Here is a 24,890-nt window from a genome sequence, read left to right on the forward strand (position 1 = left end):
ACCCTACCCCCTGGTTTCAGTAGTTTCTTGGTTTTGCCTTCCCTCCACATGAACCACCTTCTTGGTGACCAGAAGTCTTAGAGATACTCTCTACTGTTCTCACATAATTGTTCCCTTTGGGGGAATCTTTGAGCCTAGTATCTGAAGCACAAACCAACTGAAATCTGACCTTGGTTTATCATCAAGGTCTGACTCAGAACTCTCTTTTCATTTCATTTTGGATTTGCAGATAATAGTAACCAAGGAATTGTACATTTCGCTTTTCTCTTATTAGTTTGCATTTCTACACATATCCAGTGAGTCAACTTCCCAAGAGTTGGATCCACCTCTGAATACCCTTGGTAATTTTACTTTTAGTAACTGATCAAAGCACAACTGCTGCTCCATAACACGGGTGACCATGTAGCCAGGAATCAGAGGTTCTTCATCCCTTGCTTTTTCTTCCTTTTTCTTCCCAAACCATATGTTTCCATGAGCCAGGACTGTTCTAGCAAATCCCACTCATGACACCTATTGTGGGATGTTTCCAACACCAACAACTGATTCTTCAGACACCAATTCACCATCAATTCAATTCTGCTGCTAACTTCTGGAGTTAGCGCAGAACCCACAGGTTAAGGGCTCAGTCCCACAAGACTGCCCTCACTTCAGACACCACTTGAAAGTACCAGGTCCCCAGGTTTCCTGTACTTCTGTCCACCTTGACTACAAATTCAGGTTTTCACACAACCCCCACTCAGGTTTGATAATTTGCTAGAATGACTCACAGAACTTAGGAAAGCACTTTACATATTATTACTGGTTTATCATAAAGGACACAACTCAGGAACAGGCAAATGGAAGAGGTGCATTGGGCAAGCTATGGGATGGGAGGGTGCAGAGCTTCCATGTCCTCTCTGGGCACACCACATTTTCAGCAGCTTGGTGTCTTCACTAGAAGCTCTCTGAATCTTACAGTTCAAGAGTTTTTATAGAGCTCAATCTCTAATCCCTTTCCTGGAGGTTGGTGGGTGGGGCTGAAAGTTCCAACCCTCTAATCACTTGGTCTTTCTGGTGACCAACCCATCCTGAGGCTTTCTAGGGGCTGCACCCTAAGTCACCTCAGTAGCATAAACTCAGGTGTGATTGAAAGGGGCTTGTTATGAATAGCAGAAGACACTCTTATAACTCAGGAAATTTCAAGGGTTTTAGGAACTCTGTGTAAGGAATTGGGGACAAAGACTAAATACATTTTTGTGTTTTACCACAGCTTGGAAAGTTCATAGAAGTAGAAAGAAAAAAGAAAAACCCACTTCTATCCTACCACCCAAATATATTAGCATTATGGAATACTTCCAGGCTTTTTTTTGGAATTTTGAGCACTATATTTATATTAGCATTGCAAACATTTTATACTAATATTTATGTTGCTAAAACTTATCACTATTGCTTTGTGAATGTCACTCAGATCTCATCTTAATGTCATTTCTTCAGAGAGACTTTCCTTGACAACCCAGTTATTTTAATGCAGTAGGCTATTGTAATTCTCTGCATGGCACTTTGCAACAGATAATTCTGGAGTTTTATTTGTTTATTGTGTCTCTCCCTCCACCCTTCATGAGCCAGGATCTTGAGTTTTCTTTTTCTCTCAAGGTATTTGCAACACCTAGAATAGTACTTGGCCCATGGTAGATGTGCAGTAAATATGTGTTTCATTAAAAAAAAATACACACACACACACACACACAAACATTTTTTTCCTTAAAGGAAGAAAAGAAGACAAAAATTGTTTCTCCAGATCTTCTTCTTTTGTCTTAGATCCTTAAGAACCAAGAAACGGAGTTCTATGTCTAAAACTTCTGAGACTGAAATCACAGCTTCAACTAATATTCCAACTCTGCCTAGCTATACATTAATTTGTACCAGTTCTCAACCACAGAGACTGAAAAATGCTGCCTGGCACAGGATGTGGTCATTTGTGCTGAGGAAAGGCATATGGTGTTCTACCAGCTTCGTGAAACTTTTTGAAAGTGACATCCATGGAGTCACACTCAGAAAGAGGCAAAAGATAACTGTGCCTTTGGCTGGCATTCTTCTGAGTTAGGGTTTCTGAGTTCTACTAGTAAACACCATGAAGTTTAGGTTTGAAATGATGATCCCTATACAACTTTTGGTCTGGGAATTTATAATTTATGTTAGAATTTGTTCTGAGTTCAGAAGTAGCCTATGAGTTTTATGTTTTCAGGTAGTCGGGGGAAAAAACAGATGAAATACTCAAGTATAAACAAGAAACCAAATAATTACACTCAACAATAGGAATTTGAAACAGATATTATTAAAAGCCATGTGGTACAGCACTTCTCTAGGAATCCATACAATAAATTCCTGGCCTCTGTGTTTTGACCCTGCTCCAGAAGTGCTTCCAAAGGTCATCTTCAACTGCTGTGATGCCTATGCCGCTTCTATCACCTTACCTCCAACTACATGTCAGTGGATTAATGGGATACCTGTGTATTTTTCTCAGTTGTTAGGGGTCTGGGAGTGTCATGTAGTTCCTGGTAGAGACTAGACGATACAATCAATCATCCTAAATAATTTGGAAAAGAGAAGAAACAGTTCTTTCTGCTAAGCCTGACTTAGAAAAAAGTGAATAGGCTAACTTTAGCATTGAAAGATTAATTCATCATTTCATGATTAAGCTCCAAACTGATTACTGTACTGTACTGTAATGCTGGCACTTAATCTGGGTCATATATCTGGGGAAAGGTTGTTACCAGGCCCCTGCTTTTTCAAAAGATATAATATGATCAGTATATACAAATTGTATATGCTAAATTATAAAATAACAGAACTGAAAAGTAGCATTACCTGGTAAAAGTTATATAATAATGTATCTTAATATGTATTAAGGCACTTCTGCCATATTCAGCATAGGGAAACATTAAGACTAGAATTAGGATTATACTTTTAAAGGTAGTTAGGGAAATTTAGCTATAATATAATAATGATTATAAGTAACTTTAAAGTATGCTTTAGAGGATCTTAGTCTGTTTAAATTTAATGGAAGCATTTTTTTTTTTTTTTTTTTTTTTGCGGTACGTGGGCCTCTCACTGTTGTGGCCTCTCCCGTTGTGGAGCACAGGCTCTGGACGTGCAGGCCCAGCAGCCATGGCTCACGGGCCCAGCCGCTCCGCGGCATGTGGGATCTTCCCAGACCAGGGCACAAACCCATGTCCCCTGCATCGGCAGGCGGACTCCAAATCACTGCGCCACCAGGGAAGCCCTAATGGAAGCATTTTTTAATGTCCTCTAAAACGTTTTAGAAACTAAGACCAGTCTTGGAATGTTTTGAATTCAGAATAATGCCGTCATGTTTAATTTACATATTTAAACATATTATGTGCATCTTTGTAATTTTCCAACTCTTAGAAAATTATCTTATAGAAAAATTAGAAACACTCACTTAATTTTTCTCTAGTGGAAAGGCAGACTAACTTTTTAGAGGGAAAAGTCTTTACCCAACTAGAATTGTTGTTTGAGAAGCAAAATAAAATATTTGGAAAAAAACATTTTAAAGGTATAAACATTTAAGTTAAATTTACTTGTTTCGCATAAGATAAAAAGATATTTTTGGACTTCCCTGGTGGCACAGTGGTTAAGAATCTGCCTGCCAATGCAGGGGACATGGATTCGAGCCCTGGTCCGGGAAGATCCCACATGCCGCAGGGCAACTTAGTCAGTGTGCCACAGTTACTGAGCCTGAGCTCTAGAGCCCGCGAGCCACAACTACTGAGCCCGCATGCTGCAACTACTGAAGCCCGTGTGCCTAGAGCCCGTGCTCCACAACAAGAGAAGCCACGGCAATGAGAAGCCCACACACCACAGTGAAGAGTAGCCCCTGCTCGCTGCAACTAGAGAAAGCCCACATGCAGCAATGAAGACCCAGTGCAGCCATAAATAAATAATTAATTAATTTTTTTTTAAAGATATTTTTATCTTTTTTTTTTAACAATATATTCCTAGGAACCTAGTGCAGGAGTTGGCAACTTTTTTTGCAAAGCGCCAGGTAGTAAATATCTTGGACTTTGCAGGCAACACGATCTCTGTTGCAGCTTCTCAACTCTGCTGTTGTAATGTAAAGCAGCTGTAGCAGATCCAGAAATTAATGCATATGGCATTCAATAACTTTATTTATAAAGACCGCATTAGTGATAGAATGCAGGGGTGGTTAAATGGTTGTTCACTGTAAAATTCTTTCAACTTCTCTGTATTTCTGAAAATTTCATAATAAAATCTTGAGGGGGGTGAAAAAAGCAGAAAAAAAAAAAAAGACTGGCAGTAAGTGGGTCAGATTTGGCCTGCAAACCGTAGTTTGCCGACTCCTGGCCTAGAGTATACATTTATTGTGTGATGACTTAAGAGAGCTTTTGGTCCTTGAAAGGAACAAAGTTCATGTAAGCATATCAAAAGGGCATCAATGGGGAGTCTAACACTATTATTATTTTTTTAAGATTTATTTATTTTTAGCTGCATTGGGTCTTAGTTGCAGCATGCAGGCTCTTCATTGCGGCGCATGGACTTCACTCTAGTTGTGACGGGCAGACTCCAGAGCAAGTGGGCTCTGTAGTTTGTGGCACGCAGGCTCTCTAGTTGAGGTATGCCAGCCCAGTAGTTGTGGCGCAGGGGCTTAGTTGCCCCACGGCATGTGGGATCTTAGTTCCTTGACCAGGGATCGAACCCGCGTCCCCTGCATTGGAAAGCGGATTCTTTACACTGGACCACCGGGGAAGTCCCTAACACTGTTATTTTTAAAATTAGAAAAATATACATCACTAACAGCCCTGTTTATCATACACATATACTGTGGGTATATCTCTGTGCCACTATAACATATAAATTAATTGGTCACAAATAAAACCATATGTGGATTCAATGTTGTGTTTACCACTTAGTTGGTTCCTCCTTTCTTCCTGAAAATTTAAACCTAGTAGACTGATGCACTGGAGATATTTAAATCAACTCCAGTTTGTTTCCTCCATGAGGCCTGCTTGCACTGTCCCAGCTCCCCCAAGTGTGGTATTAGAGCTGAGTTTTTGGAGTGTGTTTAATTAATACTTATTTAAGCCTAATTATACTCTATCCATCTGGAATTGTTTGTGCATGACAAACTTTCACCCCATTACATTACAAACTTTTTGAAAAAAAGAGCCCTAGTAGCCCACATTTACATCTTTCTAAAAATACCTACCTAAGAAGTGATATAACCCACCTAGATTTTTGAAGAGGTTGAGAGTTCTTTTTCCAGCCTGGTCATTGACTCCTATGAACAATTATTATTTCTCTTCTTAGTAACGACCAACTCTTAACTGTTGTCAGACGGGTCTTGAGCAGTAGGAGATAACCCAGGGTTCCCCAAGTCTTTATGTTTGTTTAATATTGAGTGAGTGCTGAGAGTATCATAGGCACTTCACTGAATACGGAGGATATTGGGACTTTCCTGTGGGATGTAAAATGTCACTGAGATACTGTAATGTCAAAAGCAGGTGTTAAAGCAATTATAAAACATATCATGAGAGAGAATATCTTTATGGCTTGTATCTGGCCTGTGTTCACAGAGGAATAGACTAAAATAAAGCCTCTGGAGATCAGGGTTAGAGGTAAGATGTGTTTTAACAGTAGTGTACCCAGGGATATAACTAGATAGAGATGACACACCAGATGGTGGAATATCATCCCAGCGGGGCCCTGTGAAAAAGAAATGCCGTTAAAGGCAGAATGACTGAGGTAGAACCTCACAGCTTTTTGTTTCAGTCCTTCTTCCTCTGAAATTGGATCCCCATCTTTGCCATTTCCCACTTAGAATAAGGAAGGAAAGATTCTGTCATTTGCATGTATGTTTTGAGTTTTTGATTCGCCATGAATATGCTGATGGCATTGCTTTTCTTCTTTGAATAACTAGGGAATATGAATTTGGCTATCAACACCCTGCGTTTAACATGATACTGGCTTCCATCTTTCAGCATTCCTAACAACCAAACACCATCTTTTTCTACTTACACTGGCAGTTTTTTCTGGAGCTACTACTGGGCAAAAAGTACACAATATATCTCAATATCCATCAGCTTCAGCTGTTTACCCTGCTTAAGTTGCACATTTACCCTTTGTATTAGTTTTCTAGGGCTTCTATAACAAATTACCACAAACTGGGTGACTTAAGCAGCAGAAATTTATTCTTTCACAGTTTGGGAGCGTAGAAGTCCCAAAGCAAGGTGTCAGCACCACCATGCTCCCTCTAAAAGGCTCTAGGAAAGAATCCTCCTTTGCCTCTTTCTAGCTTCTGGTGGCCCCCAGCAATCCTGGGTGTTCCTTGGTTCGTAACAGCACAACTCTAATCTCTGCCTCTGTCAACACGTGGCCTTCTTCCCTGAGTATATCTCTGCATGTCTTCTCCTCTTCTTATAAGAGCACTAGTCATTGGGTTAAAGGCCCACCCTCATCCAGGGTGACCTCCTCTTAACTAATTACATCTACAATGATCTGATTTACAAATAAGTCACATTCTGAAGTTCCTGACAGATGTGAACTTTGGGGATACGTTCAGCGCACTGCACCCTTCATCTTCAAAATCTTTACAATCGAATATCAGATATACCTGATTCTCAATGTGAAATAGATTTCTTTTTAATTGTACAGTGGTGATCAATTAGTGTATTTATTTAATTACTCCTTGTGTAAGAGTTAGGATTGTGACTGATTCCATGAAAAAAGTTGAATCTGATAATTTTTTGAAAGGAAGGCCTTAAATTTTCTCTATGCTGATACCTTGTGTGATGCTTAGGTCAAAGATGAGAACTTTAATTAGAAAGTTTGCTGAAAAAATAATTCTCCCCCCCTCAGGAGCTAGAGCCCCCATCCCCAGTAGTTTTCCGTGTCAGGGTCTCAATATCTTTTGAGGTGTACAACTTTTTTGCACTCATGAGAAATACAAACTATTTTGATGCTTCTGAAAGTGGGAGGAAAAAAACCAAGCCACATTTGTGGTTTATGGATGCTAATTACTGCTACATTTAGATATGTGAAGGAGGGTCTATGTCTGGAGGGAGCTGGGAGAGACTGTCAGCCTCGCCTAGGCGCTCACTGAGGTTCCAGCGGTACTGCTCAACACACGCAAATACATGCTTCAAAAGGAAGTGCCGCTTTTTATCAAAATATTACATCTCTCAAGCCCAGATCAAGACCTGTCGCTCATGGGATGCAGGGGTTATCTTACAAAATCAGCAGTGCTTTGCTGCAGAAGTTCACTCACAGGGGATTTCTGTAAGTGCTCACAATGGGCAGAGAGGCTTCACGGCTCATACTGTGTCAAACGGGTAAGTTCTGTTGGTGATGAAACCCAGACACCTCTCCTTGACTTTTTTTTTTTTAAACGAAAAACACCCGGATTCTTTTTTTTTTTAAACCAAGCTAAGTGGCACAGTGAACTAAAAGGAACTTATAGGAAGATATTTGGCATCTGCGAAAAAGGAATGTACAGTTGTAACAGTTGACAGAAAAATAGGTCTGCCTACTGTACTTAGTGGGTCCTCCAAGATTCTTTCCCTTTCCTTTGGCTTTCTTTTAACCATGGAGCAATAGTACTGGTGCTTCCTTGGGGTGGAAGCAAGATGAATGAAATTTTAAAAAATGTAGATTCTAGTCCAGTTGGTTAGCAGTACGTGTGAAACACCCATTTGTGCCCGCTAACTCTCATAGCATCTACTCTTGCCCAGTGAGTTTGGCCACTCAAACTAAGTTTGGCACCCAGTATGGTGAACCGGGCCATTGTGTACCCTGGTACAGTTTGGTAACCACGTGAATGCACCCTGCTGAGGGGTAAATGAGCAGTCCCAGTCGTGTGCCAGAGTCAGCTCATAACCACTTGTTAAATTTTCAGTGAGCTGGCTGACTTCACATTGATGGCTTGGAACGGGCCGTGGTATTTATACCACTGACATTAGCAAATGCTACGAAGAAGCCCTTCCCCGCTTCTGAGTGGGTTTTTAAGCATTTACCAGCATACCACTGGACTGAAGACTGAATGAAATCCTGTTCTGGCTCACTAGGTCACCATTTTTCATGATTCGTCAGAGGGTTTTTTTTTTTTTTTTGGTAATTTGCACAAAGGAGAATAGTGTTGGAGAAGAGTAAGTGAGAGATCTCCACAACATAGTAGGCACAATCCAGAAATTTATCCTTAAGGTATGGGGGTCACATTATTACAAAGTTAATGAAATATAGGAGGTTTTTGGTAGCTACTGTTACAAAAAGCACAAAACAACAACAGTGAAATTTAGACTAGACACAACTGACCACACGTTAAACTTTAAAAGTCTCAAATAATCATGAGGCAGTTACTTCCTACCTAATCCCATTAAGAATTTTAGCTTGCTCCTATCAGAGAAGGGAAGAAGAGTGAACAGCTGGAGGCAATCACCAATCCTGTTATATTCAAATTGATATCAACACATATTGCATTGCGGTGAAGTCTTACTGTACTTCATTGATCCCAAAGAGTTGATGACATGGCAAGGACAGTCTTTTTTAATCTCATTCTTCTTTTATGCTCAAGTTTGGGGTATACGGTAAATGCTAAATATTTACCCATTTTTCTTTCTGCCTTTCCATCCAACCATCCATTTATCCATTCATCCCCTGCACTGTTCCCAAGTGCTCACTAAATAATTGTCAATTGATTAAGTAAAGTGAAAAAGAACATGTGAGTACATTTTGGCCTTGAGGTCTTCTTTAGCAGTGTTCTTCAAACTGGGATATGGGGAGACTTTCCAAGGATTACATGGATGTGGATAATTTTAAGAGAATCAATCTCCAGGTCTTCACCTTCATTATGTTCCCTTTCCAGAAGCAGGTCTCCCCTATAAGGCTGTTGTCTTTGATGTTCTTCTTTCCCACCTCCCTTTTCACAGTGATCCTTTTCCACTTTGTAAAAGAAAGGGACCTCTCTCTCCCATCCCAAATTTTACTTCTTTGCCCTAAAGTGTAAATATTTCCAGGATGCCAAATAAAGGGTCAATTAGATAATTCCTCTTATCAAAGTTTCATAAATGCTTGCCCCCCTCCATCCATCTCATTTAGAGGTGCATTCCCAGCAAGTTTTACTTTTTATATTTAATAATTATTGATCCAGATTTATAGCATACATATATTGTTTTCATCAATTGTACGCTAATAATTGTAATGATAACTCAATCCCAAAGAATTTTTAACATAGCACTTCATAAAAATATTTTTATTTTTATTTATAGTTGTTTTCCTTGTAGAGACATATGATAGGATGAGCAATAGAAGACTCAAGCATAAAAGACTAGCACATAAAGGTAAAATTCTATGGGAAAAGAGAAATGGAAATAGAAGTTCAAGGAGAAATTTTCTCTTTTTTTTTTTTTTTTTGCGGTACGCGGGCCTCTCACTGTTGTGGCCTCTCCCGTTGCGGAGCACAGGCTCCGGACGCGCAGGCTCAGCGGCCATGGCTCACGGGCCCAGCTGCTCCGCGACATGTGGGATCCTCCCAGACTGGGCCATGAACCCGTGTCTCCTGCATCAGCAGGTGGACTCTCAACCACTGTGCCACCAGGGAAGCCCAAATTTTCTCATTTTTTAAAGCTTATTTATGTATTTTTAAATTTATGAGGGAGTAAATCAAATCACTATTATTTATATTCCATATGCACCCATTTGAAAGGGTGCAATAACAGTTTTCACCATCATTATTTACAATGAACAAAAATGTGTTTTTGTTTTAAAAACTTTTAACTTATAAGAAATTATAGATGTCAACTTAATATCCACTTAATTTCCACTATATACAAGGGAGAAATATAATTTTTCAAAATTCTTTTGAAAGTACTCAAGCAAAAAGTTTGAAGACCAGCCACTGTCATGTACAGTATATAAAATGTAACATAAGGAGCCTTCAATTTAAGCCTGAACCTATTTAACGGCCTTATTAGGCCGTTAAACTTGATACTTCAAGGTTTGAGAAACCTCTCAAAACTATGTGAAATTTTGTGTTTATTGTTATGTGTACATTTTTCTACGTACAGTATAGTTCTGAAAGAGGTAGGTCCACAACCCAGAAAAGATGAAAAAGCCCTGACCAAAGTGTATAAAGTCTTAAGGCTTCTTGACTTCGCTGTTTTTGTTATAGTTTATTTGTAATGGTCTCTATGCTTTTAACATAAACAATTTTGGTTCATTTCTGTATGTGTATAAAATAATATATACTAATTATGAAAAATCATGAAATAGGCACAATCCCCCTTACTTCATCACCAGCCTGAACCCTATCCTAGGCAACCTTTTAATTGTATTCCTTGTTGATTCAAAAGCCTTTCCTTTTTTCTTAATTTTGATAGGGAATGTTGGAAGTGCTTCATCCATAGAAAAATGCTGGGTGGCAATTTGGAAAACAGTTTTTAAAAGAATAGACATCATCTGCCCCTGACAATTCTATGTGGTTTCTTCCAGCATTTGATACCCAGCAGTCTAGCAAATAGGTTGACATAGTATTCAGGCTTAGAATTAGGAAAATTACATTTGGAAGTGACTGACAGTGCAGTAGTTTTAAAGCTTTGGATTTTAAAGTGTCACACACAGCAGATGAATGAAGATGTCAGAGCCAGGGCTAAAGGAGGACTCTGGTAATCCAGCCCTTGGTGTATAACCTTCAAACACCAATAAGCAAGATTGTCTGTATTTAACATGTGACCTTTCTCATTCTGACTGGTAGGTCCAGATGTTTTCTCATTCAGCTGCCTGGTTGAAATCTGCTTTTTAACCGACTGCATTTCAATCTAGATTCGAGGTTGCAGAAATGACAGTCTTGAAAAGTATATTCTTCAGTGAGTGATGCTGTCTAAACAGTAACATATGGAAATCCATGTTTTAATAATTAAAAATAATTTGCGACCTTACCCTTAATAGATTTGTTAATTATGTCAACTGAATAAGTAAAAATGGGATCGCACTAGATAGTTCACTATATTAGTCAGTCTGGTGGCATTTTAAAAACGTTGGCGGGATTTGTTAGAACCAGGCTTTTCTGCACCTGCGTCTGCAGAGGCAGAATTCCCAGTCATGCCTTTGTTACCCTTTGTTACTCCTCAAAGAAGTTCATAGCAGTCCTAGAGAAAATAGGAAAGGCTCTTTATTAGCTTCTCTTAAGTCACTCTAGGCTTCTGGCCATACTTCTCACCCACTTTAATGTACCTTTATTACCTTTTTTCGTTGCTTGGAGCCCAGAACTATTTCTGGCATTTTTGTATGAACTCTTACTCACCATTAACTTGATTTTCCGGTTCTAGTCCTTCAGGTTGTACTAGTTCTCTCTCTTAGATTATATAGAAAAGATAACTCTTTATTTTCTTCTTTTCTTATGGGAGAACTAAACTCTCACATTCTTGAGTGAACCCTCAGAGAGCTTCCCCATGTGCTTTGTACCACTGCTAACTTGTAGATCAGGGACAGTGCTCATTAATTAAGTAATAGTCATAGCCTAGTAAAGCACACTAAACCATTAACAGAATAGAAAGTGAGACATAAAAAGACATAAAAGCACAAAATGTGACAAAGAACTAATATAATTAGAAAATCTGGATCTTTATGGATTTTAGTACAATTTAGAAAGAGAGCAAAAATCAGTAGTTACTTAGGTATTCTCTGAAGTGGATAACTATAGGAGATGTCCTGTGAGGCCAACTCTTACATTTATTGTTTTAGCCTCTTTCCTACTGCCAAGTAGCAGATACAACTTGTGTTTTTAACAAAAAATTTATTTAATTCTTTGAAAAGGGCATGGAATTAGTTACATAAGAACAAAAGGAGTTAAAGATAGTCTTATGAGGATTCGTCATATGAGTTTAATCATAGCTCAAAAGCTACACTTGTCACGATGCTTCTTGTAATAGTTGGTGAATGAGCTGCTAAACTCTCCCCTCTTGAGACAGTCAGTATCAGTGTAGCTGGCTATCAGTTGTTGGGTTTTTTTTTTTAATCCTTATAGTGTTCTTTAAAAAAAAAAACAGCTTTAGTGTGGTTATAATTTACATACCTTTAAGTGTCCAATTCAACGATTTTTAGTAAATTTACAGAGTTGGGCAACTAGCACCATGTTTTAGAACATTTCTGTCACCCTAAGAAAATTCCTTGTACCTGTTTGCAGTCACTCCCCGTTATTACTCCCAGCACCAGGCAACCACTAATTTGATTTTTGTCTCTATAGACTTACCATTTCTGGACATCTCATATAAAAGGAGTAATACAATATGTACTCTTTTGTTCTGGCTTCTTTTACTTAGCATAATGTTTTTGTTTAAGTTTATCTATATTGTTGCATGTACCATTACTTTGTTCCTCTTTATTTCTGGATAGTATTCTATTGTATTGATAAAGTACATTTTGTTTATTAGTTCACCAATTGATGGATGTTCTGATTATTTCCATTTTTTTTGGCTTTTATGAATAATCCTGCTATGAGAATTTGTGTACAAATCTTTTTTTTTTTTTTTTTTTTTTTTTGCGGTACGCGGGCCTCTCACTGTTGTGGCCTCTCCCATTGTGGAGCACAGGCTCCGACGCGCAGGCTCAGCGGCCATGGCTCATGGGCCCAGCTGCTCTGCGGCATGTGGGATCTTCCTGGACCAGGGCACGAACCCGCGTCCCCTGCATCGGCAGACGGACTCTCAACCACTGCGCCACCAGGGAAGCCCTGTGTACAAATCTTTGTGTGGACATAGGTTTTCATTTCTTTTGGGTAGATGCCTAAGAGTGGGATTGCTGGGTTGTATGGTAAATTTATGTTTAGTTTTATAAGAAACAGTCTATATTAGTTATTGATTGCAATATAACAAATTACCCCAAAACATAACAGCTTAAAACATTACAAAGCTATTATCTCAAGAATAGACGCACAGCTTATCTTGGTCCTCTGCTTCAGAGTCTCTCATAGGCTGCAATCAATGTATTGACCCAGACTGTGGTCTCATCTGAAGGCTTTAGTAGGGAAGGATCAACTACCAAATTCACTCATGTGCTTGTCAGAATTCAGTTCCTTGAAGGTTTTTGGACTGAGGGACTCATTTCCTCACTGTAGCTTGGCCAGAAACTGCCTTCAGTTCCTTGCCATGTGAACTGTCTAGCTTACTTCATCAGAGAAGCTCATGAGAAGCATGAGCGTGCACGCGAGAGAAAGAGAACAAGATGGAAGTCATATTCTTTTATAGTATAATAACAGAAGTGATTTCCCATCACTTTTGCCATGTTCTTTTAATTAGAAGCAAATCACCTAGGTCCAACCCACATGCAAGGGGAGATTACACAAGGATATGAATACTAGGAGTCAGGGATTATTGGGAGCCATTTCAGAAGGCTGCCTACTGTATTGCCAAACTTTTCTTCCAAATGACTGTACCATTTTTCATTTCCACCAGCCATGTATTAGGTAGAGCTCCATTTTTTCCACGTACTCGCCAACACTCATTATTGTCTGTCTTTTTGCTGATAGCCATTCTAGTGGGTGTGAAGCAGTATCTCACTGTGGTTTTAATTTACATTTCTCTAATAACTAATGAGGTTGAATATCTTTGCCTGTTGTTCATTTGGTTAATTTCTTTGGTGAAATGTCAATTCAGATCTTTTTAACATTTTCAGTTTAGGTTATTTGTCTCATTATTGAGTTGTAAGAAATTTTCATTTATGAATCATGCTTTTGGTATCGAATCTAGATTCCAAGGTCACAAAGATATTATGTCTCAGCTAATATGCTAGGCCTTTATATACATTATTTTGCCTAATTTAATTACAGTAACAACCTTGTTAGGCGTAGATGTTATCACTGTTGCACAAATAAGAAAATTCACAGAAGTCAAGTGACTTGCTGAGATCACACAACTAGTTAGCACAGCTTGAACCTAGATTCTGTCTTATACTCCAAAGTTCATGCTCTTTCATCAGAACTTTTTTTAAAAAAGATATTCAAACCTATTTTCTGTGGGCAAAATAAGAGTGAAATATGGTATTGTTCCTTCCTTATAATTATTAGTGCCCATTCTGGTGCTATTTGAATACTGTTATTAGAAACCTCTATTTGTGATCATTGGAAGTTGCCTTTTTATATAGAAAGGGGCATGTACTGCAGTTTGTTGCCTAGATTCCATCCTCGTTTCATTCTGCCAGACAATATTCCCTCCACAGTTTCTGGTGGAGCTAGGATGCAGTTTTGCTTGCATTCTTGAAGTGTGTCACTGGGCAGCTGTTAAGCAGTTACACTTTACCCCCGGGGACAAGCATGTTCCAGTGACAAGATAGCTCATTCCCTTATGTGCTTTTAACGTTGTACATTCACCTAGGACAAGTCAGTGCTGAGTTCCTTCCATTGTTTCTTAGTGCTCTAATTCCATTATTTGAAAAACAGAGAGAGGGGAATGGAGGAAGCAGAGAAGAAGAAAAGTCCAAAGAATATTTAGCAGATGGTAAATTTTATATTATTTTGTACATATTTTGTTTTAATTAATTTAATGTTTAAAAGAGCAAGAATCTTCTAATTCTTAAGCCTTATATTCATTTTTCTCTCTTCCAAGAATCCTTTATACCCTTTGAGTCTGGTTGATATACTTTAAGTTAGAAATACAATTTATTATTTTCTTCTGCTGTGGCCTAAGATGCTAGCCTTAGGCAAAATTACAACCTGTGCAATATTTTGGAAACATCTCCAACCTTAATTTTGTACTTGAAGCAAAGAACAAATAATTGTTTACTCCTTCCTTCCTCCTTGCCTTCTTTCTTTCCTTCCTTCTGTTCATTTGGTAAGCAGTCGCTGAACTATGTGCCCAACAGAGTGCTAAATATTAAGGGTGCTAGTGGAATGATATACAGACATTGACATCAAGGAGTGGCTACACAGAGAAGAAAATGGGGACTACCATAGGAGGAGCAGACGTGGAAAGGAAGTACAGAAGATAGAAACAGTGAGCCAAGTTGAGTATGAAACAAGTATAAGAAATCCAAGAGGTGATTGGAAGTATCTGTTGGGCTCAGCAGGGAGAACTGGCTGGAAATAAAGATTTGGGAGTCATTAGCAACAAAAAGTTGGATCAGGAGAATATGTAAAGTGAAAAAACAAAAGGTTCAAGAAACAGACCCCTGGAGACCATTCACACCTAGGAGGCAGAGAAAGAGGAGTAAACATGGAAAATAAATTAGGTAGGAATAGAACCAGGAATGAATAGAGTGAGGGAAGAGGTTCAAGAAGCAGGGACTGGTCAGTGGCATCCTGTTCTAAAGTGGCAGAGTAGGAGGGGCTGAAGCCAGACCACGCCAGGCAAAGAAATCATCTGGAAAACTGATCATCACTGTAGGGCTTGGGACTTTCTCTAATGAATCATGAGGAGAAACTCTACATACTACAGCTCATCTTCAGACTGCTGTAGACAAGTTGGGGGGTGATACAGCAAACTGACTGACTTCTTCCTTGGCTGGCCTTCTTGTTATCATTAAATTGGTTCAGGCTGCCCAAGGAGTTCATTCATTCATTCATTTATTCATTCAATACCTACGATAAGTGGGCCCTCTGGAAGGTTCTAGGGAACACAAAAGTTCTAGGTTCTGGCCCCTGCCTTGATGATGCTTCTGATCTATATGGGAAATAAACATGTTACTGTTGTACAGTTGACATAACACATACGTGTACTATGTATACCAAGAACTACTTATGCTCTGCATATATATAGAAGACATTTTCATTCCTTCCCTTACCCATCATCCTGAGTTTGGTGTTGTGACAGTCAGAATGTTTTCAACCAATTTAACTGTATTTGGATGACAATTTTTGAATTTTTCTGAGAATTATGTTTTGATATGCCTGAAATTTTTAAAAAATTTTATTTATTTTATTTTTGGCTGCATTGGGTCTTCGTTGCTGCCCATGGGCTTTCTCTCTAGTTGAGGCGAGTGGGGGCTACTCTTTGTTGCGGCACGTGGGCTTCTCATTGCGGTGGCTTGTCTTGTTGCAGAGCACGGGCTCTAGGTGCGCGGGCTTCAGTAGTTGTGGCTCACGGGCTCAGTAGTTGTGGTGCACAGGCTTATTTGCTCCGCGGCATGTGGGATCTTCCCGGACCAGGGATCGAACCCATGGCCCCTGCATTGGCAGGCGGATTCTTAACCACTGCGCCACCAGGGAAGCCCTATGCCTTAAATTTTAAAAATTGAACTCTGTTAAGAGAAAGATAGAGTGAATATTCTATACAAGAAAATTATGAATGAGAAGAAAGTTTTTTCTTCTAGATTTATAAATGAAATATCTACCAGGTACATATTTTAGTCTATCTCTAGTATGTTTAGGCAACATCCAAAACCTTAACCTCTTTAAACGTATTTTCAGTCAATATTTTTCAATGGATAACAGTTCTTTCTCAGAAATATAAATATAAAATAATAAATACACAGGTCAATCAATAGAAAAATTCATAGCTATAATGGACAAAAATGAAAAAATATACTTGTATACTTTTTTATAGTTTAGAAGGAACTTCCACACATCATGCTTTTCAGTCCTCACAACTCAAAGAATTCACCTGGCCTGATGATAGCTGAAGAGCTTAGTCCAACTGATCAGCTGTAACCATACCTACTGCTGATATGTAGTGTATTCCTGTTGTTAAAAGTAATAAATCTCCTCTTGTTCTAATGGAGAAGCAAAGAATCGCACTGAAATTATTAAGCAAAATTATTTTTACTATTATGGCAATGAATGAGCTATTTGATAGTCAGATAATAAGACAAAGATTAATGTCAGTAAAATTGAGGGTGGTTCCTTTGCAGCTGAAACTTTCTTCATGTTTTCATGCTAATGCTCTTGAATTTGAAGGACATGATTTACTGATTACCAGTTTAGCTTCTTTAAGGGCAAGTTTAAAAGTCTGATAAGAATACGTTTTAATGAGAACTTAAACCAAATCAAATATTGTCCAAACTGCTACCTCTTATTTCATCGCTATTGAGATATCAATATTTTATCTCTTATTAGTCTGATTCACATTTTCCAATTTTTTCCTAATTTTAAAATAGTTGTTTTAAAGTTACTAGATGTCTATCATTTTAAATTTTAAAAGAAGAGAAAAATGAAAACATAATGGATACTATAAATCAATGACCAAAAGTTTTGTTTTCATTGAAACTTTATAATTTTACTGATTAGAAAATACTAAAACTTCATATTCTTTAGTTCTCAAAATATCATTGGTTTTTCTCCCTTCTCACTTTACGCAGAAAAATGTAAATTAGAAAATGAAAATGACCCATAATTTCAGTGTTCTTGTTCGTAATACAAAGAAGCCATTGTGGGAAAGGAGTACAGACATCAATTTTATAAGGAAAACTGTTCTAGTTAATCTGTCTGTGCTATATTGGGTGATAGCAACAAACTCTGTAGACTAAATACCTACAATACATATATCTCCCATTTTGCTCTTTAGTGCTTCAAGCTTCTAAATCCTATTAACAGCTGTCAAAACTTGGTAAACTATTTAGATGCTTTCACAATTTGTTTAATTGGTTACTTAGAAAATGACATGCTAAAAAAGCCCATTCCCCCACCCTTTCTTTTAGCCTGGCTGAACATCTGTAGCATTAGGGCCTCATTATCTCTGAATTGGCATAGCAAATCAGTGGCATCATTAAAATGCCACATTAAGATGATTAAGCGTCTTTGTTATCCAGTTGACTTTTGCATGTGCTGAGGATTTCATGGTTATGACCCCCAATCCTTGTAAAACACTTAAACAACATCACCGTTTTGTGTCTTCCCTGTCTCACAGTCGCTATCTGGTTTTGTCCCTTCTCACAGTATCTTTGGCAAACTTGAAGCTATTACTCCAGACTTTGTCCTGATTTAAACTGGATTCTGAGATCTCATAGTTCAGACTGGAAATTCAGAACCTGCTTTTTACACTGGGAAGTTCATACTAAAAACATGTTATCCAAGACACCCAAGTTGCCTGTTCTGTTTGCCATCTTTGATAGGTTCTTCTCTCCAACTGAGCATTTTATGTGCCTGTAAAACAAACTGAGGCACGGTTGGCTGAGACTGCTATTGCCCCTGAAGGATTTAGCTGTTGGATCCTTTCCAAGACCCATTGTTTTTGCAATGTCTCAGGTGAAACCAAAAATGTCTACTCTGGAGTGCAAACCTTTCATGTGATAAGCATCACCCCAGGAAATGAGACCATGTGCCTCAGCCCCGGTGAGCCAAGCCTTTGTTCTTTTCAGCCTACAAAATTCTCTCTGGGGGGTGTGTGTGTGTTAGTGTGTGTCATCTTCCTAAGAGGCCTCCAGAACATAGACAAAGATGGGAGCAATTGTACCCCAGAGTAGCTCCTTTAGAAAGAAGTTCAGCTTAATCTAATTTTCTGTGGGTTAGATTCAATTTAGACATCTTTTCCCCCCTCTGGGAATGTTTAGCAATTACCTTTATCAGCAATTTGTGGTTTGGTATGTTCTTTTCTCCACAAACTCAGTTATAAAAAATTTACTCAGGAAGCCTTTAACATTTTTTGTTATGAAGTATATCACACATAAAAAAGGCAAATATAATTACATGTATAAAGAATAATAGCAAAACAAGCATCCATGGGCCCACCACCTGGCTTAAGAAATAAAATATTGCTAGTGCCTGTGAAGATTCTTGAGAGTCAAGTGGCAATTTAAGCCATGTGTCTAAGGAACCTAATATATTTAATAAGAGACTGGAATTTACAAAACTGAAATGGGAGATTATTCACATTACAAAAGGTCTGTTCACTGTACAGAAGACTTCAGGATGCTGTGGGGGCCTCTCCTCAAGTATTTCTTGCCAGATCTTTAAGACTTTCTGCCTTTAGTAACAGTTCAGGTGTTGCCAGTCACTGACAACTGAAAAATTGAGGAAGAATGGAGATAAACATCTCTGAATGTATAATGTAAATCTGTGGAACAATATTATTGGTTTTACATGTAATGTCTTATGAAGACAGAAACAGGAGAATTTTTTGCTAGTTTAAGGTATCTAGGAAGACTTCATGGAAGAAAGGGCATTTAAACAGCATCTGGAAGTTTGAATAGAATGTTGATGTGGGGAAGGGCATTTTAGGTAAAGGAAAGACTGGAGAAGAGGTTTGGAAAACTGCAGTTGGTAAGATGGCTACTGTGCTTCTCAAACTTTAATGTGTATAAGAATCCTTGAGGATTTGTTGAAATGCAAAATCTGATCCAGTAAGTCTAGGGTGAGGCCTGAGAGTCTGCATTCCTAACAAGCTCCCAGGGGATGCTGGAACTGCTGATTCAAGGACCTCACTTTGAGTAGCAAGGTTCTAGTCTAGAGAGAAGGATGATTCAAGGAGTCTAGTGAGAAATGAGATGATCAGGTCGGCTTGGGGCAGATTCTAGACAGGTCCTTGAATGTCTCACTAAGGAGTTTGGACTTTATTCTGTAAACAAAATGAAATCCTTGTAAGTTTCTGAACAAGAGTTTTAGTAGTACAGGATGATTAATCTGGCAATAGGATATAATCTAAAAGAGAGGTCACATATACCGTGGACCAGTTAGGAAGTTAATGTAGTGGTATATTCATGTATTAAGTATTTATTGTGTATGTACTTTATGCAGAGCACTGTGTCAGATTCTAGAGCAGCAGTTCTCAAACTCCATTGTGCATAAGATTTGCCTAGAAAACATATATATATTTTAACATCTTTATTGGAGTATAATTGCTTTACAATGGTGTGTTAGTTTCCGCTTTATAACAAAGTGAATCAGCTATACATATACATATATCCCCATATCTCCTCCCTCTTGCGTCTCCCTCCCACCCTCCCTATCCCACCCCTCTAGGTGGTCACAAAGCACCGAGCTGATCTCCCCGTGCTATGCAGCTGCTTCCCACTAGCTATCTATTTTACATTTGGTAGTGTATATATAAGTCCATGCCACTCTCTCACTTCGTCCCAGCTTACCCTTCCTCCTCCCCGTGTCCTCCAGTCCATTCTCTACGTCTGCGTCTTTATTCCTGTCCTGCCCCTAGGTTCTTCAGAACCTTTTTTTTTTTTTAGATTCCATATATATGTGTTAGCATACGGTATTTGTTTTTCTCTTTCTCTTTCTGACTTACTTCACTCTGTATGACAAACTCTAGGTCCATCCACCTCACTACAAATAACTCAATTTCGTTTCTTTTTATGGCTGAGTAATATTCCATTGTATATACATGCCACATCTTTATCCATTCATCTGTTGATGGACACTTGGGTTTCTTCCATGTCCTGGCTATTGTAAATAGAGCTGCAATGAACGTTGTGGTACATGACTCTTTTAAATTATGGTTTTCTCAGGGTATATGCCCAGTAGTGGGATTGCTGGGTCGTATGTAGTTCTATTTTTAGTTTTTTAAGGAACCTCCATACTGTTCTCCATAGTGGCTGTATCAATTTACATTCCCACCAGCAGTGCAGGAGGGTCCCCTTTTCTCCACACCCTCTCCAGCATTTATTGTTTGTAGATTTTTTGATGATGGCCATTCTGACTGGCGTGAGGTGATACCTCACTGTAGATCTGATTTGCATTTCTCTAATGATTAGTGACGTTGAGCATCCTTTCATGTGTTTGTTGGCAATCTGTATATCTTCCTTGGAGAAATGTCTATTTAGGTCTTCTGCCCATTTTTGGATTGGCTTGTTTGTTTTTTTGATATTGAGCTGCTTGGAAATTTTGGAGATTAATCCTTTGTCAGTTGCTTCATTTGCAAATATTTTCTCCCATTCTGAGGGTTGTCTTTTTGTCTTGTTTATGGTTTCCTTTGCTGTGCAAAAGCTTTTAAGCTTCATTGGGTCCATTTGTTTATTTTTGTTTTTATTTCCATTTCTCTAGGAGGTGGGTCAAAAAGGATCTCGCTGTGATTTATGTCATAGAGTGTTCTGCCTATGTTTTCCTCTAAGAGTTTTATAGTGTCTGGCCTTACATTTAGGTCTTTAATCCATTTTGAGTAGAAAACATATTTTTAATGCATGTTTCCAGCCCCCACACCCCCAATTTTGGGACCCCCAAAATTTCTATTTTAAAACCCCACAACCTCTCGTCTTACAGATACAGGTGAAGCAGTGTCATAGGGGATACTGAGTTGAAAACAAAACAAATAACAAACCTGTGTAGCTTCTGACCTCAGATAGCTTACATGTCCATATGGGAGATGAGGTGAGCTTACAAGTAACTCAAAGAAGGAAGGAACAGATTATTTTGCAGCCGGGGGATCAGGGAAGGCATAGTAGGGGGAAATGGCATATTAGTTTTGCCTTAAAAGATGTGTAGGATTTGGACCCGTGGTATTGTTGGGGAAAGACCTTTAGGGCAGTGGAAATAATAAAAGGAAGGATACTTAGAAGTTGTTTAGTTTGGTTAAAGATATCTCAGTATTCAGAATCAACATTACAAAAATTGCTGGGGCCAGATATTGAAAGGTCTTTTAAATTCTTTGTTTCTGAGTTTGGATTTTATTTTGTAAGCAGCAGAGGATATTGGAGAATTTGGACAGGGTCATGATATGACCAGAGCTACAGTTTACAAGAACCATCTGGTGGCAGAGTATAGCATGAGCTGGAAAGGAAAGAGAAAGGAGACAGGAGAACAATGTAGAGGCTACCACAATAGGAGAGCAACCAGGGTCTGAGATTTGGGATAAGGAGTGTGTAAAAGAGTGGGGAGGAGAAGCAGATTGGAGAGAGGGTACAAAAATAAAACCAATGGGTGATTAAACGTGGGGTGCAAACGAGAGGAAGGAAAGATGACTGTAAAGATTCCAACCTGAATAACTATGAAGATACCTAGGAGGCCTTTGGGAACAGAGGACTGAAGAAGGGGAGAGAGATTACACCTGGAGATACATATTTGGTGATTAATCATGTAAAATGCTAGTTGAAGCCTTAAGAGTGGATGAAATTGCCATGGGGAGGGGGTATAGAGGGAAGAAAAAAGGGGGTTAAGGACAGTATTTGGGAGGCAGAGCTGGGGGAAGAGCTAGAAAGAGGCAATCAGAAAGGTGAGGAAAGAAGGTACAGTTTCACTGAAGAAGTAGAAATACAGAAGAACAAGGAGTGGAGGTCAACAGTATCAAGGGCTACAGAGGAGCTGGGGAGAATGGCACACAAAAGGCCATTAGATTTAAGAATCAGGAGTTTATTGATGATCTTCAAGGGAGCAGTTTCAGTGAATTATGGAGGCAGAAGCCAGATTACAGGGAATTTTATATCAGTTTTGAGATCGTAGAGACAGTAAGCACAGATTACTTCTGTATGAAATCTATCTAGAAAGGAATGTTGAGAGAGGATGAGTTTAGGTATGATGGGATGAGAGGCTAAACTAAATTGCAAAGGGAATAGAAAAGAGGAGTTGGCATCTAGAGAACCTGAGGACGTAGAATCTATAGGACTTGGAGACTGACTTGATGTGGAGATTGGACGGAAAAGGATTCCAGTTTCAAGACTTGGAGAATGCAAGAAGGAAGATGCCATGTGTGACTATAAAGGCATCATAAGTTAGCAGCAATTTTGGGTTCAGAGATGACAATTTGATTTTAGATATGTTTCTTAATGTTTTCAAGGGATACTAAGTAGAATGCCCCCACCTTTCCTCTGCTCCAATAAATTTTCCTCCCAAGGAAGAGAATGAACCTCTCAGTCCTTAGAGCAGACTAGTGTCGTTTCTGGTAGTTTTGGTGGACTATATTTGGAGACTGGGTGCTAAGCCCAATAATCTCTCAGGAATCCCTTTTTTATCTTAGATACTAATGTATTCTAATGTTCAGCTCTGTTTATTTTCACATGGTAAACCATAATGAATTGTTGATCCCCAGTAACCATGCAGAGAGGACATCCAGTTCTTTTATCTAAAACTGGTAGGACTCCAAGGGCAAACCAATAACTATACCAGGAGCTCTTTTGGTCTGCTAAGTCCCAGGGACTTCCTTAATGCCCTGTCCATGTGTCTGTATGCGTTCCCTTAGAGCCCTGGGTCTCAAATACTGTCTTCCTTGTTCTATGGCTAAGTCCCAAATGACAAAAGCCAAGAATTTGTTTCGAGCCAGGTCGGGGTAGTATTGAGTTCTAGGTCAAGCCCATTAAAGCCAAAATCCTGAGAGAAGGAGCAACCCTCTCATGTCCTGTGTTTTCAGAAAGACCTGAAACATTGATCTTACTAGTTTTTAATTGTCACTGACCACAGAATGGCCTGAGTCTGTTCATATTAACATTTACAACGAAATTGAAAAGGATCCTTCTCTGCCGGCCCTTTCTGTATGCTGTTTCTGGTTTTCAGTAGCTGAAGTTTTCCGTTGAGTTTCTTTTAAACGCCTACATGCAAACTAAAGAGCATTCAAGCTTTGGTGGGATGTCACCCACAGCTGGAGTGATGGAGGAAGAGAGGAGGGTACAAGCCTCAGGTGCATCCTTCTCTTTCAAAAAAAAAAATTTTTTTTAAAGCAAAAACCACTTAAGAAAACAAATTCCATCTGAAAGCAGGCAAGATGTGTCCAGAGAAAGAAGGGAATGAATCTCTCTCCATTCCCTTCTCATCCGTTTCCCGTAGGAAACGTATATCAATTCATGTATAATCCAGATGCATAGGATGGGCAAATTTGAAACACGTTGGATGTTTCCTGTAGCCCTACATTTCTTCTAATCACGGAGTGAAAGATTGTGAACCATGAACCGTGATGAGAAGCAGTGGAACAGTGTTGCAGCAATGGCTCCTCTGTTGGTGGTTAGGCCCTGTCTTGCTCTATTAAGCAAACACAGTTAATATAGATGAAAGGTAACCCTGATAGAAGTGAAAATTGAAACTTGAGTGGAAGGTAGCAAGCCAGGCACAGCTGCAGTTATACTTCCTCCTATGTGGCAACAGGAGCTGCACTTACTGGTGTTGTTTGGAAGGGATGTCGTTTTTTAAAATATCTTTTCTTCAGCGTGTTTTGGTTTTTAAAGTCTACCCCATTGATGGAGGAGTGTGGAATATGATAGTAAGGGGCATATTAGACTTGATGTGTCAGAATGTGAGGCCAAATCCAAGCTCAGTGTTCTAAGCACAGTTAATCTGCTATTAACTGGCTGTATAACTTTGGACTACTCACCAAAAACGTCTCTGATCCTGGATTTCCTTACCTGAAAATCAAGGGTTGGATTAGATGATCTCTAAACTCCCTTCGAGCCCTGAAATTCCATTGATTTGTGATTCCTCATGGAGCTTTACAATTTCCAGTTTCTAAGAATGAATTTTTTTTTAAGTAAGCATTTATGCAGCCTTATACATATATGAAAAAATCCCTTGTAAATATTTATTGTTATTATATCAGGCAAATATTTAGGTTTTCTTAGTATCAGTACATAAATTTACCTTCTTCATTTCTTATGTTCTTCAGCTTAAGAGTGCTGCACCTCTTTTTGAGATAGTACCTGATCAGCCAACTCACTTTGGCCAGCCCCACCTCTCCTATCCAGTCCTACAACTCTAGGACCTCGAGTTTAGTCCTCCCTAACTTGGGTATAGGTGCCCTTCCCCTTGCTTAGGTTGAGCTTCATTTACCTGTGTCAATGAAAATGACTCCTTAGCAGGTTATGTTAAAGGATTACTTCTCCTTTTATCTTTCTCAACACTATTTCACTAGTACTGCCAGCTTCCTCTACATTCAGTGTTCTCTCTTTATTGGTTCCGAGAGAGAGAGAGATAAGACTCATTTTAGCAGTTGGTATACATGGAAGGGGAAGAGGCAGAGCATGGCTTAAAATCAGAAAAAAACATGTTAACTATTCAACTCTCAGTCTTAGTGGCATAAATTGGATGC

General features: G+C 38.9%; 1 protein-coding gene across 1 annotated transcript in view; it reads left to right on the forward strand.

The window, feature by feature from the left end:
• Positions 1–24,890, forward strand: part of IKZF3 (IKAROS family zinc finger 3) — an 82,726-nt gene that overhangs the window by 32,637 nt on the left and 25,199 nt on the right. The window lies entirely within an intron of this gene.

The sequence above is a fragment of the Globicephala melas genome, chromosome 20 (assembly GCF_963455315.2).
Source record: "Globicephala melas chromosome 20, mGloMel1.2, whole genome shotgun sequence".
Taxonomy (NCBI): Eukaryota; Metazoa; Chordata; class Mammalia; order Artiodactyla; family Delphinidae; genus Globicephala; species Globicephala melas.